At 39.8% G+C, this 18,463-nt stretch overlaps 1 long non-coding RNA gene across 1 annotated transcript in view; it reads left to right on the top strand.

Annotated features, from left to right (window-relative positions):
• The first annotated feature begins 730 nt into the window (after positions 1 to 730).
• The window catches only part of LOC309519363, a 38,337-nt gene continuing 20,604 nt past the window's right edge, over positions 731 to 18,463 (top strand). Inside the window, exons 1-2 of the long non-coding RNA XR_014213818.1 lie at positions 731 to 919; positions 3,671 to 3,781. This is a non-coding gene — a long non-coding RNA (uncharacterized lncRNA). The remainder of the gene's footprint in view (positions 920 to 3,670; positions 3,782 to 18,463) is intronic.

Below are 18,463 nucleotides of genomic sequence, written 5' to 3'. Positions count from 1 at the left end.
GGTGTTCATCTGAATAAACTGAGGGTGAAATGCACATACCTAAGAAGACTCTGGTGACGACTCCCAGGTGAATATTTGTAGAACTGTGCTGCAAAGTTTTGAGCTCAGAGACCTGTGGCATCACTGTAGCTTAATGAAGTGACTGTCAGATTTTGGTTACTGTGTCCATTTTCTTTTCTTTTCTTTTCTTTTCAAAAATGTTACTTTATTGGTATATTTGCATGTCTTCTACTTGCTATCTACTGGAATACAATTGTTCATTCATATCTCTACAACTACCTTTAAATTACACTTGCAGAAGAATTTGCCTGAAGTCACATGAGTATAAACTAAAGTCTGAAGATGGATTTTGAGCATATTCTGTAGAACATTAATAAGGAAACCTTTCTGCAATGGGAAAACCCCAATATGATGCATGAAACTACCCCATGTTCTAGACTGAATGCTCAACTTTTCAGTGTGACTGAAAAATAACAAATCATTCTATAGTTTCTCTTTTCTAGTGAAGAGCGACAGGTCCTGACTGACATTTGAGTCATTATTTTCTTTCTCTGTACTCAGGACCGACAACTTCTGACTGGCATGTTTTAAAGAAATTATGGACTCTGTCCTATATAGTTATGATAGTGTGTGCCTGTCTGTGTACACAATTGCACAGAAGCCACATGATCACTGTAAGTTGCACGTGTACATTCAGTGTTCCAGACTGTGAACAGTCTGGAGATGACAGGAACAAACAGATGGAGATAGAAATAGGAGAATCCCATCCTGTCAGAAGATGAATGAGCTGAGCCTGTTATGACGTGAACCATGGCCGACCAAAGCAAGGTGGAATCAAAGGGCAAGCAACGTTTCTCAGTGCACGCTTCACAGCTCTGACCACTGAGGATCGGCATGATTATCTCCAGACAAAATAACTGTGAGTAAAAGGCTTACATACACTTAAATTAAACACAGCAGGGATCCCCCCCCCCCGGTAATCTCTGTTTGCATTTTACTTTCTGCTAAGAAGGAAATTGCTTGGACTTGGAACATTTCATTTAATGGCATTTTTAGTTACCTTTTGTACTTCTAATGCCATAGACTGAATTCACCTCAAATTACCCAGGAAGGCATAGGAAACTTTTGTCCTTTATTTTTTAATTGCAGTGGCTTCCTTACCAATTTTTCTGAATTCAATGCGTTTTTTAAAACATCCCTGTAGTTGAAACCTAATTATCCCAATCTCTCGATGAAGTATGGCTAACAATGCAAACCCCATTTAGGTAATTTATTTGGTGAAAGGGAATAAATGGAATGCAGTTGAACTAATGATATACAGGTACATGTTTTCATTTCCAACACACACACACACACACACACAGAGAGAGAGACCCTCCCCCTCTCTCTACCAGCTATGACAGAAGCTGCATCTTTTGCAAATGCTTTGAAAGCATATTATATGCTAATGCTATGACAGTTTATGCATCTACATGTCATTTGCAGTGTGAGGTAAACTCTGTATACCAGTTTCTTTCCTAAGCAGCATGGAGAGCTTTTGTGTTGTAGTGTCCATATCACCACTTTTAGTCTCAGTCATGAATGAGGATTATGCCCTGCACCCAACAATGAGGCACGATTGAAGATCATGGCTGGTAATTGTACTCCGTAAGATACAATGGAGAAGGGTTATTGAATTGAGACACATTAGCAGCTGAACTACATTCAAGATGCCCCAGTAGTTTAATCTTGCAGACCACCTGGTCCTGAGAACCTAAATTCCAAGTATTGGAGAAGCCTTAACAATTAATAGCCAGTTGCTATAATTTTTCCTCATTTGTCATATTAAAAAAGGTTGAAAAAGTCATGTAGCAGGTCCTATGCCATAGCAAATTTTTAAAAATAAATACTATCCAATGATTAAACATATATAACACCTATAGCAGATTTTCAGGCAAGCCTACCTTTCCCTTCAGGTGTTCCTCTAACCTGCCTTTTGTATTTTTCCCTTGATTTTTTTTTTTTTTGAATATGTGCCTAATTAAAACTTTACATTTAAAGGTACAGGTGCTAGTCCTGCAAAATGTTACAGTAGATTTGTTGTGAAGTGCCCTGGTCCACAGTTGTAAATTCTGGCCACAATTAGAGCGCATCATATGCTGCTGCTGCTGCTTCTTCTTCCCCTTCTTCTTCTTCTTCTTCTTCTTCTTCTTCTTCTTCTTCTTCGGTGACCACCCATAGCAAAGTAAGATTGTCTTCCATGAACACAGTTTTAACAGTGAGTCTGTAAAGAGACACCTGGAGACCAATTCTGGATCCATTCAGTCTAGTCTTCAGTCCAGCATTTCCCCATCTATGGCTAACAGTCAAGGCTCTTGTGTGATGGTGAATAAGTGTCCCTCTTACAGGTGCATAGGCAAAGGCACACTGAGACCAAGATCCAAGATCTGATAATACTTGGTGGTAGTCAGTTAAGTTTTACTCAGAGTAGGCCTCCTGAAATTAACAACCATGACTAAATAAGGCCCATTAATTTCAACAGGTCTGCTCCAAGTAACATTTACAGGGTCAGATTTAAGGGGCTGGTTTTGACCTTTAAAGCCCTATGCGGCCTAGGACCCACGTACCTATGGGACCACCTCTCCTGGTATGCCCCGCAGAGGACCTTAAGGTCCACAAATGACAACACTTTGGAGGTCCCAAGTCACAAGGTGGTTAGATTGGTCTCAGCTAGGGCCAGGACCTTTTCAGTACTGGCCCCGACATGGTGGAACACTCTGTCACAAGAGACTAGGGCCCTGCGGGACTTGACATCTTTCCTCAGGACCTGCAAGACAGAGTTGTTCCACCTGGCCTTTGGTTTGGACTCACTCTGACCCTTATGTTTCCCGCCCCTTATGGTTTTGATCTATGGGCTACTATTAAAATGAAGCTGCATTTTAAATCGTATTCTAACCCATATTTTAAATTATGTTTTTATTGTAATTTTACTGGTGTTAGCCGCCCTGAGCCTGACTCTGGCTGGGGAGGGTGGGGTATAAATAAAAAATTATTTATTTATTTATTTATTTGCTTGCTTGCTTGTTTACTTATTTATTTATATGACTACCTCCTGATGTGTTTAATACTCTCTTGCACATGCAAATACAAACACACACTAGTACTGATAGGCCTCCCAGCTCCGATCTATGGCCTTTCTCCTTGAAATGCAGTCTGTGTACTCAAGAAAAATCTCTGGCTTCCACCTATCCTGACTGAAATCCCATCATGAAATTCCTTTTAATTTCCACTCCTGAGTTTAGTGCAGTTGTTCCCTTTGGTTGTGGCATCAAGTGGTTCCCTATTAGCATGCTGATTATTAGTATTTGAGGGTGATGTAGACATACATTTCCATACAATACATTTTCACAGCATGATTGGTTACCCTCCCCACAAAAGCGTCTCCTGACTGCTGTCTAAGGAGATGAAACAGTTTTGTTTCATGCCGTGCCAAAAACCATCCCACAGTTTTTTTGAAACTTTTCCTTCCCCATGAAAACAGCTTCCATTTTCCTGCCTCCTCTTCAAGACACTTTGAAGACTTCACTTTTTGAAAAAATGACTGGCTGTCAGGCACACAGCAGGTAGCCTTCCTTCACCCACCCTGTACTCACAAGAAAGCCCAGATGAGAATGCCATGGTTCTTCCCCAGGAAACAAGGGCACCCACCCAAGGATGCAACAGAGTGAAGGTCACTGGAGAGATTATTTGTAGAAGGAAAGAGTAGACACTCAAAAACACCTCTGGCCACCTTGAAAGTAAGGTAAGTGGAACAGAAGCCCTTTACCCCACACAAGAATTTTACTGAAATTTTCTCTCTTGTTGGATCATTTTTCATATGCAATGACTCTTCCTATTGGCTTCTGGAGACCGAAACAAAAACAAAAACAATCTGCCTGAGAAAGATTCAGTCCAGCCCTAGTTTCAATTATAAAGCCATGAATAAGAACGAAGGTTTCAGTGCATTGAATTTTTTAAATTCTCCCTCAGTTTAATTTTTGTTGTTGTTGTTGTTCCAATAACTTGTGAAGCAGCCTTAGAGGAGGTCAGTTCATTGGCCTACTCAACTCACTACTGACTACTCCGACTGGCAGCAGTTCTCAAAATTCTCAGGATGAGGTCTTTAAAGCCCTGCTGTCTGGAATCCTTTTAATCTGGAGCATCCAGGAATGAAATATTGCTGGTATTATTACTGCGGAATTTGAAGTGACTGGATGCATGAAAACTGATTCCTTTTGGAAGGAAGCATTGTCCAGAGCAGAAGAAACTCCATGAGAGCCAGTGTGGTGTAGTGGGTAAGAGCGGTAGACTCCTAATCTGGTGAACCGGGTTTGATTCCCGGCTCCTCCACATGCAGCTGCTGGGTGACCTTGGGCCAGTCACATTTCTCTGAAGTCTCTCAGCCCCACTCACCTCACAGAGTGTTTGTTGTGGGAGAGGAAGGGAAAGGAGAATGTTAGCCGCTTTGAGACTCCTTAAAGGGAGTGATAAAGCGGGATATCAAATCCAAACTCTTCTTCTTCTTCATGATTCTGTAAACGAAATATAAAATGGAATCCATGATTCTGCAAAATAGATGTAATTTTTTAAATAAATAAATACAGTTAGGTTTAAGGTATAGGACAAAGTCATTTGTCACTTCAAGATTTTACACTGAAAAACTAGAGCATTATAAGCATTACGGAGAAGTTGTGATGATGATCATGATGATATAGTTAGTATATTTAGTATTACTATTATTCACAGTAGGCTTCTTGTCTGCTAACATGGATTTATTTATGCAGATCTCAAAAGAGTTTCAACTTATCCTCTCAGGTTTACAGACAGTTAAACACATTATTAGGAGATGTGATTGTTCAATGCACCAACACCCAGGTATCACCCAACTTCATTACTACCTGATTAATTAACCTGTTTAAAGTGTGAAAGTTGGCACCTTGTCATTAGAATCTATGTATGGGAATAATTAATGAGAAACTATGAAATAATTTGTTCCTCAATTAAAAAACCTGAAGGAAGAGGCTTTATTTTATCTCATTATTCTTGTTTCCTGTTATCACCTATACAAAGCCAAGAGGAATTTGCAAAACTTACTGTCTGTAGAGGAGGGGGAGGCTTTGAAACATCTCAAAAAAGCAGTTCACAGATCTTTAATAAAATGTGGTGTTATCCAACAGCAATAGATAAGCCAAGAGGGTTTCGGGAATAATCAATTCACCAGGCAGCAGAATTTGAATTCCCTGTCCTTTCTTTATTTGACATGGCTCATTCACTTTCCAAATGAACAAAAGGTTCAAGGAGCACATGTAATAAAATAGATGACCATAACATTACTTGGTATCTTATAGTTTTATAAATCCAAATATGTCTATTTTGTGCAATAATTCACACAAGCAAATTTTAGTACATATGTAATCTTGCCTCAGATTGCTAAAGTATTTGTTGCTTACCACATGGTTCCTTTGAAATCAAAGAATTTTTAACGGAAAGGAGACCGACATAGAAAACTATTTCTGAAATGCCCCACATTGTAGAATATGTCATTCATTCAGCTCCAATTTATGAAATATCCTCCCCACTCCCACATTGGATTTGCAAAAGATAATTTGGTCAACAAGCTAAACTTATGCTTACTCTTTCTTCTCTCACTTTGAGGGGTACTTCCTGATCCATGTTTTATAGTCCAGGCATTGGGAGATATGTCTCCCTTATTTAACTGCAGTCCTTTAGTTTTTGAGTTATGTTGACAGGAAAATTATATTCAGCATGTATAGAGAAATAGGCTATGATCCTAAATATACATTAATTGAAAGAAAGTTTGTTATATGATGAATCAACATAACTTATAAATTGCTTGGGATTCTGATACCAATTCAAGAAGTAAGGACTGAAACTCAAGACCAAAAAAGCAGTTCCTTTCCTGTTCTATCCAGCACAGCTGTGGTTTAGGACTGGCTTGCAAATGCACGTTTTCTCTGAAATTTGGAAGAAAAAATAGCAAATTGCCTTCAGAGAACTGCTTGTTGAGAGGGAATTCAGGAGAATTCTAGACTGTCGTCAAGACAACAGTGGTAATAAATTCAAATCATTGCCCACTATATTCCAAAGCAGAAAAAATTAAATAGTGTTCTCTACAGATTAAGAGATGTTCAGAAATATTACAGTCCACCTCTAATTACAAGTCTATTTGCCAATAAGGACAACATTAAACATCTCACGGAGTGGTAGATTTCTTCTTCTGCTGCTTCACATCAATCATCCATTTGCTTAATCTTTCCTTTTTCTAAGAATTATAAGAGATTACAGGCTATTGCCCCTCAGGAAAGCCATACAGGGTCTTCAGAAGACAAAACAGGCTGTCTTCCTGAAAGGCATTACTATCAGGGAAAATGTTCTACAGTATCAATACATATTTTTTAAAATTGATTGTCATTAAACAACTTAATACTAATCTCTAAAGACAGCATTTAGTTCTTGATAAGGATGTTCGGTGCAATTAAAATATGATGTAAATTAGGCATGTTGTGCATATTTATTCAGAAAACCCATAGTGGAAGTAAAAAAAATTAAAATAGCTCTATTCCTCTCAGCCATGTTAGTGGATTTTTAAAGATTAAACTTCTCACATTTGGGATGTGTGTCTATATGTGTGTTGCTCTTTTAGAAATAATTCACATCAGCTAAGCCGCAATTTATTACAAGGTTTCCCAAGACAAACGACTCCATTTCCAGTGTTATCCAAACAAAATGGTTTTTTTGGTCAGTCTGGTCGGTACCCAGTTCTAGTGGTCTCCTGAGTTCAAAGGGACGACGGTGGTTTCTCTAAACCTCTTTTGCAATCTGAAAGTTCCATCTTTACAAAAATAAACTGGCTACGTCTTAAAATGGTCTGCAACAATATTTTGAAAGAAGAGAGCCGAAGGAGGTATTACAGGCTTTTATTCTCTCTCGTGACAAATCACTTCTACATTAGCAGGCTTTGTGTTACAGTTATTTTTATAAGCTGCCTTAGGAAATGGTGGTCCCCTTGCCTGCAGTTCTGCATGGGTAAGTAAGTAAGGTTAGGACCAGTGATTTCCATAAGGTGATGCATATGGCATCAGGAGTGAACGGTCACTCATTTTACAGGCTCTAGAAGGACTGAAAAGGGGAAACTGAGATGAGCAACCTCAACCCATGCATTTTATATGTATCCAGGGCAGTCTCTACCCAGGGGTGCAAGGGGTGTGGGGCACCCGGGCGCAGAATTCTGGGGGGTGCCAGGTGCCCGCTGCTGAAGCTGCCTAGCTCTTAGCTATCTACCTGTTATGAAATAATAAATAATTTTGATCAAGCTAGAAAAACAAAATACATATATACCTGGGTATTACCAAAATGTATACCTACTGTTTCACGAAAGGACTTCTGACTTCGTGCGCTCATTTACCAAAGACGAGCAGCGCCAGTTTGGCAGGCGAGTCAACGACGGCGCTTGTCATTCTGAATGGCACCGTGCACACGAAATTAACTCTTACAAAATATTACGTTATTGAGCTGCTATGTGGCAGCGGGGGCAGCTGCACCTTTGACACGACTGATCTCACGCCGCCTGCCTGCCGGCTGCATGCAAGTTGTGTGAGATCAGTCGTGTCAAAGGTGCCGCTGACCCCGAGTGAAACATTGCAAATTGTGTTTGAATTTCATCACTTACAGTTCAAATTCGTTTAGAGAAATCGTTAAAAAAATAATGTTTATTTTCGCTATTTTTTTGGCATTTTCTTTGACTAACTATTTACTATTTAGGCCTCTACTACACATGCGTTTCAGCATGCGGTTTTAGTTTTCAATTTCTGCAAAAACGCGCCTAGAGCACGCACACACTCTGAATTCCGCAAGCTGTATTTTTTCTTCTTTTTACAATGAATGCTAAGCAAGAAACGCATTTTGGAGTAATTAGAAATACATTCCAAAAGTTAAATTGGGGGCTAAACTAAATTTGGGGGCTCTGGGTGGATCTTTGCATCCCGGCAGCACATATGATAAAGACGGCCCTGTATGTATCTGTGAAATAAATCCCAATAAGTGAGCAGAAAGTATAATTGCAGATGGGTAAAACCAGCCATGGCAATTGGGAGGAGAGCAATTTACCTTACTGGGTCAGGGCCACAGCATTTCAGTGCTTTTGGAGGATTCCATGGAAAATCCTCATTCTGCCAGATCATACCAGACCTGCCAGATATTTCTGTCATGCACTGATTACATTTTTGCTAAATTCTGAGCGAGCCAAGGAGAGCCTAGTCAAAGGAATTCACTCAACAGAATATGACCATATGAAGCTGCCTTATACTGTTTCAGTACCACAGTCTTCTCTAGGTGATGGTTCTCATCTAGTCCATTACCAAGGCAAGACAATGGTCCATTACATCCACTGCATCACCTGCAGATGTAAAGGAGAAGTAGATCTGTGTATCATCAACATATTGCCGACAACATACTCCAAAAACTCTAGATGAGCCCACTCATCTGTTTCATGTAGGTACTAAACAGCATGGGGATAAGATCAAATCCCTAAGGAACCCCACATTTAAGGCTCTATGGGGCTAAAGAGCACTCCTCAAGCATCACAGTCTGGAAATGTTTATCCAAGTAGGACCATAACCACCACAAAGTGGTCCCACCCATCCCCAACTTAGACAGCTGCTCCAGAAGGATATCATGGTTAATTGTATTGAAAACCACTGAGAGGTTGAAGAGAATTAACAAGGTCACATTCCCCCTATCTCTGTCCCAACAAATGTCATCATAGAGGGTGACCAAAATAGTTTCTGTGCAAAAACAAAAACACAAAAAACAACCCATAACCAGGCCTAAACCCCAATTGAAATGTATCAAGAAAATTGGTTTCACCCAAGAGTACCTGGATCTCAATCAACCACCTTGCAGAGAGATTCATATGTAGTCACTGACACAAATGCATGCCCCTCATTCTGAAAAAATTACCAACCACCCCCTGGGTACATATACAAAAATTGCACTACAACATTGGCAACCTAACTCTGATGCTAAAACCAAATGTACCCTAGGACTCCACCAACCCCAATGAAAACCTCATGCCATTCACTCAGTATCCACTTTGAAATTTGCTGTAGGTGAAACTGAGGAACAACCAGGGTTGTTCAGAAAGCCCCTCAGATAAATTGCCCTTGTTTTGTTGGAACTTGTGTGTGTGTGCGCGCTTGCTTGCTTGCTTGCTTCTCTTTTGCCTGATGAGAAACTCCCTAAAATTCACTTCCCATTTTACTTTGGCTGAAATTTTGGCAGCAATTCCTCGGTGACATACTAAATGCAGACTTTGATACAATACCAACTGTGCCATTTCAAAGGGAACCTGAAGTACAATAATAAACATCTTACCAGCTAACACGCAAGATTTTGTTACAAAAGCCCATTTTCCATTCATCTGTGGGATGAATAACACACATAATAAACTCTTGGGCTAGAAGGTTGTTGCTTTTTAAAAAGACACACACACATACAAGAAAGAAACTCAAAAGGATCACCGGCAACAAATCTTTATAGAATAAATTATATGAATATGGCACAAACTGGGGAATTTAAAAGAGAGGATTAAGGGGAGAGGGATGGGGGTAATGGGAAAAAGCTGCAGTTAAATTCAGAAAAAAGACTGTTGTATCAAGAAAACAATGGCACAAAATTACTCATTTCTCTTGAGAGCCATTGTAATGAGAAGGGGAAACTGCTCCTGAACCAATTCTCTTCACAATCTTCCGGTCTTAAGCATCTGATCCTCTTAGGATGTCAGAATGTGGTTTCCCTAAATGCCTGCATAAGCATGTTTTGTGGAAGCTCCATTTGGCAGCAGGTGCTATTCAACTTCTTTTAGGCTTCTGCATCAAACAAAGGTGAGAAGAAAGGAACAGGTTAGTTGAGACCTTTTAGGAAGGTTGATGAAAACGCAGGAGTTTTGAAAACTGGGTTAAATGCATGACAGACCCTCCAAGTGTTCCTATTTTCCAGGGACAGTCCCAGATTTATAGAAGCCATCCCAGTTTCTGATTTGATCCCGGGATATATGAATCAGACCATAATCCGGATCAGTTATATGGAATTGCTACTCCTTTTTTTTCATATATTACCGATGACCATTTTGTCAAGAGCTGAATAAATAAGCGTGCTGCAAAATTGTAATCCTAAAGAGGGGTTGCGATCTTCCAGTTCTACTCAGCTGAGTTGGCTTAGCCCTTCATAAGCATTTCTAAGATTTGACACTTATTTCACATGCAAGAGAGAGAGGAGAAAAACATGTTTGTTCTTTTTCACACTTGAGATCATGCCTTCATGGTACAAATGTAGATGAGGTGAATAAATTATTTGTGAAAATGAATCATTAGGGTGGAGGTACAAGCATAATATTTCTCTTGGCTAATTATAGTTAAAATAATAATTACAGGCTGCATAACACCACATGTAATAGTTTTATCATCAGTAAATGAATCTGAAATATACGGTACTTCTCTTATTAGACTGAGTTGGGGCAAACTAAGCTACAGTGTGATCCTATCAGTGGCAGACCTTGGGGTCTCATATTTCAGTAGCTTCCTGTGTGATGCCCAAGTTTGGTGGCCCCTGCCTTTCACCTTCCATTCAACATCATAATTGTATTGCCCCTTGTGATGCCCCCGAGGCTCTAAGCCCAGTGCGATCAAACAGGTCACACTCCCCTAAATCCATCTCTGATCCTATGCATGCTTACAAAGAAGGAAGTCCTGCTGCATTCAATGTGACATAATCCTGAACAAACATTCTTAGGATTGTTCAGCCTTCTTCTCCTGCAGTTATCCACTAGTGTAAGAAACAGCCCTTGCCCTCCAGTCCAGAATACTAAAAGTGCAGTAGTAATTGTCACACGGTGCTACTACTCACAGAAATCTTACTGCAGTAGGCTCTTTCAGCACTGGTCAGTTGGTAGGTGGAGCAGAGACAGGGAAATTGTTGTCCCCATCCCCCCTGCAGTGTGCTTTGTCGTAGCTGGGAGGACTCTGTGAGCCATTATAGTGCAATGGAGTCATGTTATGACACAGAAGCCATCTTCTCAGCAAGATGGAGCAGCAACACTTAGCTCTCTGAGACCAGTGTAAGAATGGTACACTCCTTCTATCTGGGATGGTCGTCCTCTTCCACCGAGCGCGCAGCTTCGGGAGGGACGCACATGGAGCGGTGAGGGAGGAAGGGGACACCACCTAGCCAGCCAGATCAGCCGAATCAACCCTGGTGATCAATGGGATGACAGATGTCGCAGCCAGATCGCCCTCACATCCATGGAAGCCTTAGGCAGACAGCTTTCCATGTCCTTGCTGAAATATTTCTGAGGGATCCATAAACATCCACATGCAAGGAAAGAAACAAATAAACTTCTTGGATATGAATCCATTGACTCCAACTAGAGTCAATGGATAACAATATGGGTACACGTTAACTGATAATGCAGTGCGTCTTCTCTCATGGTGACTCTTCATACCCCAGTGAAAGATGCAGCACCCTCTAAAATATAGAAGCTCCTACTGAAGCAGAGAGTTTCAAAGCAGCAAGTGTTTCTGAGAGTATCCACCACTAGTGACTGGAACTTTTCACATAATAGGGAGTGCTATTTATTACGAAAGGATGGAGAATCTCTGTGACAATATGGAGCCTGTGCAACTGAAACAGTTTACATGTAAGTGATCTGAATAAACTACTTTCTGAGGCTTATACATAATGCCTTATTACTTATCTGCAATGCTCTGAAATTTAGAAGTCATCATCTTCAAGTAACAGAGAGACAAGTTGCGGAGTTAAATTATTCTAGATTGAAGATAATTGTGCAACAAGTTCAGATCTTGAAAAAGCAATGCATTCAGTATCTGTTCTAGGCATGGCTTTATGCTGGTTTTGACATTATTTCTGACCTAGTTGCTCTAAACGAAACCAGGCATATGTATTTGTGACCAGATAATACATCTCCAGAAGGATTTGCCCCCTACCCCTATGCAGTTCTGAGACACAATATCAGCCCGATGCATTTTCTTGAAACATGGTATTTGCAAAGCATTGGCACTCTACATACAGAAGTATCCTTGGCTGCCCCTGGTATTCCTCAAGTTAGATGAAGGTGGGATACCGGTCGGTGGAAGAGAAGGTCTCTCTGAATTTGATCAATGAACTCAATTACAACCCCATTGCTAGGACTTCCATCCTGGCCTTACAATGATACATAGTTTCCCATGTACCTGGCAATTCTCTCCAATAAATAAGGGAGGACTCAAGAGCACTGACTTGCTTTCCCCCCTTTTATATTTTGTTCTCTCTTTCCCCAGTTTTCTATTCTCTCTCTCTCTTTCTCTCTCTTTACAGCTCTTCTGGGTCCCCAGCTGATTTTCTTCGCAAGGTTAGTTGCTAATACATTCCTAGCACCCATGCATTATTAATGCTCACCGCTCTCCAAGGTGGCAGTGACAAATAGGGAGCAAAATTCACTGACTAGTGGGGAATGTACTTTTTAGTCATGCTTGAATTTTTCAATCCATTCTGCTTGTTGAGGATTTTTCAGTAGAAGTACTGTAGCAGAATATGATTCCGCCAGAGCTAAGAAGAACTCTAGTCACCAGTGGAAAGATTATGAGTCAGGGCTTTTCCCAGGAGGCCTTGAGGGGGAGTAGTGCAAAAAGTACCTTTGATGTTTCCAGTAGCATGGAAGTCATTGTTTTTCCTCCCATGTAGTAAGTGGCAGTTTTGACTCTGAATCGACTATGCGTGCAGTCAAGTAAATTGTAATATTTTAACTAGGTTGTGCAAGCCAGCTGTAGTATTCCCAGAAATAATACTGTGTGTATCATGAGAAGCATGCATATTTGTTTCTTGAGATGGAAAATTATTCGTTTTGCAATATAGCGAGGCTTTCTGTGAAATGGATTCAGTGAGGGCTATTGGCTACTATGAATCCCACTCCAGCTTTGTTTTCTTAATGCAGAATAGCTTCATTGTGTACAGAAGATTTAGCAAATTCTTTTTTTAACATTACAAATAGCTGTTTGCAAATATAATGGAGTATTTTTACTGGGCATTTAAAATATGAATGGTCTGAACACATACTGGATCATTTGATGGACATTGTCCAGCTTGCTCTTCTTGCAACCCTGATTATAAGCAAATATATATTTGGATAAAAAGACCCATCCAGCTCCGAGGGCCTTCTGGCAGTTCCTTCACTGCGAGAAGTGAGGTTACAGGGAACCAGACAGAGGGCCTTCTCAGTAGTCATACCCAGTGGGAAAAGAAAGCTTATCAAGAATAAGAAATGAAAGCATAAATGATGTTTGTGCAAATGGAAATGTAACAGACTGTAACATCAGAAAGGCATGGAAGTCAGAAAGAAGCCAAACAGTGGTGGAAAGAATAGCAATAAGTGTGTGTGGTGTGGGTGGGTGTGGGTGGGTGGGTGGTGTGTGGGTGTGCATGTGGACTCACAGTAGAAGCTGATGGATTGCATCCAACATCTGAATGACTCAATGAGTAACAGACAACTGAAACTAGTTTAGGCAGTATCTAATTTAGTTCAAGCTGTCAATAATTGAAATCAGAATGTTGCTATATTTAATGCTAATACAGAAACAGTGATTCAAAAGTCCACGATTCTTGAAAAGTCAGGCAAATGAATCTCTGGTGCCATTTCCCTAACATTGCCAAGTATGTGGAAATAATTTTTGATGATCTACTAGATATACCGTTTCCAATGGCCCCTTTAACAGAAGGAAGTTTTAGATTTTCTTTTCTGCATCTTCCAACCACCACAAGCCACACTACTGTTAAATATTAGCAAAAGAAGAATGCCCTTTTCTGTCATATTATAGAGATTCCTTGGCTTACTACCTTAATAATTAGGGATGAGCAGCCTCCCATATTTATGGCTTGAAAATAATCCAGGCCTACCAAATTATTTGGCTTGAATCCCATGTATGTCTGGAAATAATACAGGAAAGGCCTGGATAATTTCTGGGTCACTCCTTCGTGAACTGAAATATGCTAGACTTGACAGAGTGCTGTGGGATGGTTGAGAATGTTGTCAACTCATGTTGGCTTACCAGACCTCAGCCTGGCTCAGCAAGGCCTAGCAAAGGGGTGCTAGTGATGGTGGGAAAGGTCCAGAGTCATTCTGAATGGAGGAGCAGCCATTTGGAGGTGAAATTGAAGGTTTCTCCTTAAGCAGAACCTCTGTCGGGATAGTGAGAAAGGTGTAGGAAATCTGTGGGCAGTCAGGAATTATGATACAATTCTATGTGCAAGAAGAACTTTCCTCTGTCTTTGAAAATATATCAGAGAACAACACAAATGGATAGAGATTCCTGCAAAAAAGAGACATAAGAACAGTGTTTTTTTTTTTGGGGGGGGGGTATACGTAGAGGTACGCATACCTCTAAACATTTTGTGAATCTTTGTACTTTGTCCATTTTCTTATTTATTTTTCCCTGTTTGAACTATAAAATGGTGATTTTCTTGAGTCAAAATGAAAGTACCCAATAATAATAATAATAATAATAATAATAATAATAATAATAATAATAATATATTTATAACCCGCCCATCTGGGTGGCTCCCAACAGGACATTTTTTAAAAAGAAAAAAGCACTGCATAAGAGGAAGAAGTCAAGAGGACCAACTCACCCCAAAACAAAACAGAAAACAAGAGTTAAGGAAACCAAATATGCTTTGCTTTACAGCAGCAATGGGGAGCTTGCAGCCTTCCAGCTCTCATTGTCTTTGACTATTGGTGCCAGATTGGGTTTGATGGGAGCCGTCCATTAAATCTGGAGGTACACAAGTTCCCCATCCCTTAAAGCAATGTCTGGGGGTCCTTTCCTTTCATGGCTTTACAAGGTTGACTTTGGCATGTTTTATTTTAGCTGGAGGGTGTGTTTTTAGTTGTTGTTTGGATGAGTTTAACATAGCAGTGAGAAGAAAGCAGGTAAAATAAAATTTGTGATGACTTTCTTTGGTGGCGGGGGGCAGTGAAATTGACCCACTGAATAAGGGGAAATTTTGCTTATTTCTCAAGGTGTGCATGAAACAATACCAATTATCACAGGAACTTATTTGAGCTGTTTCATTGAAATTACACCTAAAGTGAAATTTGAAGAGAATTTGGAGGTGAAACTTTAGAACGGTTTCAAGGAAAATGGGGTATTCTTTATATTCTGAGGTTCTCATCAATATCACCTAAAGTGAAATTTCAAGTGACTGTGAAGATCCTGCCTCAAATGTCAGAGCAATTGATTAGGAAGCTAAAAGGGGCAGGGCAAGAAATAAGTCAACCTTCTCAAGTGGATTTTGCATTTTCTAACAGAAATTAGGAAATTTGGGCAGACAATCCAGCAATTATTTATGATAGAAACACAACGTAGTTGCATAACATCTAATTAGTAGACACGTGCCTTTCAAACATTTCCTTTATTAAATGTACAACATAGTTATAGTTACATTTGGAAAACATCATATCAGACTCCTATAGATTTGTCCCTAAAAGAATGTAGGGAAAGAAACAGGTCATGACTCCTTGAAGCAATGCATACCACTGCACCTTTGGTTAAATCTGTCATTTCACCTGCCCTCTTGGCAGGGCAAACAAAGTCAAAATAAGATAAATAGCTCTTCATACAGAAGATTAGATGGAATTGCAAAACCTTTTTTCTTCAGCAGCTCTTATATAATATGTCTATCTATTGGATACCAACATTTTGCCATATAGTTTCTGGGACTATGGAAATATTATTTTTTTTAAAATCCTACTGTTCAAATGTGGGTAAATAAAATGTCCACTCGGGCATATCTATGGACTCCTTGAAATAAGAGATATAGTGTCAAGGACCATAAATTCTTTTTCTTCCCCCTGTATTTGGTTGTCATCTGTTTCTGTCTTCTGTAATTTATATCCATCTTTATCAACAGCTATGCGTGAAAGACGTTAACAACCAAAATCCAGTGTTGGTAGCAGAATAAAATGCATGGACGTAATTATCAATAAGATTAACCAGTGTAAAATGGAATATTGTTCAAGTATTAGATTTAATTGATGAGTTTTCATTATCTCATGATCCAACTGGACCTATTAAAACTGTATTTACTTTATTTCAAGGCCAATGGCTGTATGTGATCCCAGTCCCAAAGAGTGTATATAGGAGTCTTAAATTTCCCTCCCCCAGTTTCAATCAGAAATATCTAATATAAATAATTTAGAGATGGATGCATGCATGCTTTAAACGTTGCTGATTTTACCTACGTATCACTATTATTTTACATTTTGCACACCACTTAACTGTGGTGTCTCTCAGTTTATAATTTTTCCAGTCTTAGGTTCAGTTCACTCCATTTCTAGGTCTATTGCATATATTTGGCCCCCGGAAAGCGCTTATTCAGAAACTGTTTTCATTCCAAAAATAAAAGCACATTGCAGATTGATTCCTCATTACCCTGCCGTGTGTCCTCTTGAAAACAGTTATAGGTGGTCCCCGCAATTTCTGTGTGAGAGTGTTTGCATCCATACCTGCCCAATGATGTTGTATGTGGACGTATACCAATATTATAATCTCCAATTCCTTCTTCATTCACCCAAGGTATGTGCAGGGAGAAAAACTCATGCATAGCCTAATTGAGGAAAGGGTTATCAAATGCATATCCACCTTTCTGGACAGCAGAATCTGGAATCAATCTAAATTTAAAGCATTTGAAGATGAGCACAAATGATTCAAAATTCAGAAAAACTACATTTTTGTGTGCTACAGATAGCTTAATATTTCGTCAGCCTTATTCCAGTACGCATTTAACCTGGCAGGATCCTGATTCCCCCCATCTTTCCACTTTTTAAAAAACAAGAACCCTGCTACCCTGTTAGTTTTCAAATAGTTTCTTTTTAGATTACAGTGCTATAACACACTTACCTGGGAGTAAGCAGCTTTGAACACAATGGGGATTATTTCTGCGTAGATATAAGCAGGATTGCACTTTTCGTTTTAGAGCTTTGACTGGTGTGTGTGTTTTAATTTGCATTGCTAGCCTTTTTTCATGTTCTTGTTTTTAAGCAGAAAGGTAGGATGGGAATACTAGGTTTGTTGGATGACTAACAAAGCCCAACAAGTGGACTCTTCTGTAACTGTCTGCATACAAAAGGAAAAGAAAGATGTGCTACGAAAAGGAGATGAATCAAAGAAGCAAATGAAGCAATAGCATCAGGATAGAAAGCTAGGGAAGGGACTCTCCCCCTATAACCAAACAGAACATGACTTCATCTCCAAGTATCAAATATTAGCTGCTCACTTGTTCTCAGATTACAAATATCACTGAAGACCAGATCAGATCTTCATTGTGGACTGTTATTTGCAACATTCATTGAGAAGGGACTTTTTGTAAGATCTGCACTGATATCTAGCAGTGAATGTTAAAACCTTATTCACGTATAGAGTAAAACAGCCATTGCACAGACCTTATTTATTCATAAGCCTATGACCCAAATTTGTTCCGCATCCTGGTGTAACCCCAATGTCAGTGTAATCTTGCATATGTAGACATCCCACTCTTTCTGAAATTCTGATTATTCAAAGGAGGATGCTGTTGTTGTTTTAACATTCTAAGAACAGCTAGAACAATTACACAGCAGCTGAATTTATTCAGACAAGCTACTCTCTCCCACCTCTTCCCCCTCCCATTGAAATCAAATTTACATAGCGCTTTCTTCATTCTTGAAATTTGATATAACCTTTAAGCATCACCCTGCCACAATGAACACCCACTTCTAAATGTGTGTTGCTCTGGGGTGAAGGAACCGAACAGAGGCATACTCTGGTCAAAGAGTGAAGGCAATAGTCAAGACCTTCAGCTCCAGTCACCAAATGCGGCCCCCAAGCCTCTCTCTCTGGCCCTCAGGACTCTCTCGTCTCACACCCTCCCCCACCCACTCTCTCCATGCAGCTTTTCACTCTCCTTGAATGTTTTTTGCCTGGGCAGAATGGGTCTTTTTCTTTTTTAAGCATTTCAAAGAAAATTAGAACATGTAGGATAGAACAAGCAACAAGAACCCCAAAGAAAAATAAAATATGGTGGCCCTTGCTGGAATATGTCCTAGAACTCTGGTAGCACCTCTTGCTTGCTGAATGGAGGATCAAGAGGGGTGTCTGAGGTTGGATCTAGACACAAGGGGAAATGCTATAAATAAGTCAGAAATTAGATTGATATAGCAAAAGAAAAATAAATCTGTATGGAAAATCTCATTTTAAAATTTCCTGCTCTCTGGCGCCATCTGGTGTTGCATGTTTATAGCGTATTCAAATAACTCCACTATTTGTAGCTGAGTCCTGAGTGTGTGTGTGTCAAAACCAGTCTGCTGTGCAAAGGTAACATTGACATTAATTTCTCTTCCCAC

This window comes from Podarcis vaucheri, assembly GCF_965113315.1.
Source record: "Podarcis vaucheri genome assembly, chromosome: 1".
NCBI classification, from domain to species: domain Eukaryota; kingdom Metazoa; phylum Chordata; class Lepidosauria; order Squamata; family Lacertidae; genus Podarcis; species Podarcis vaucheri.
The sequence above is the reverse complement of the archived record's forward strand: the minus strand, read 5'-3'. Positions and strand labels throughout refer to the sequence as shown.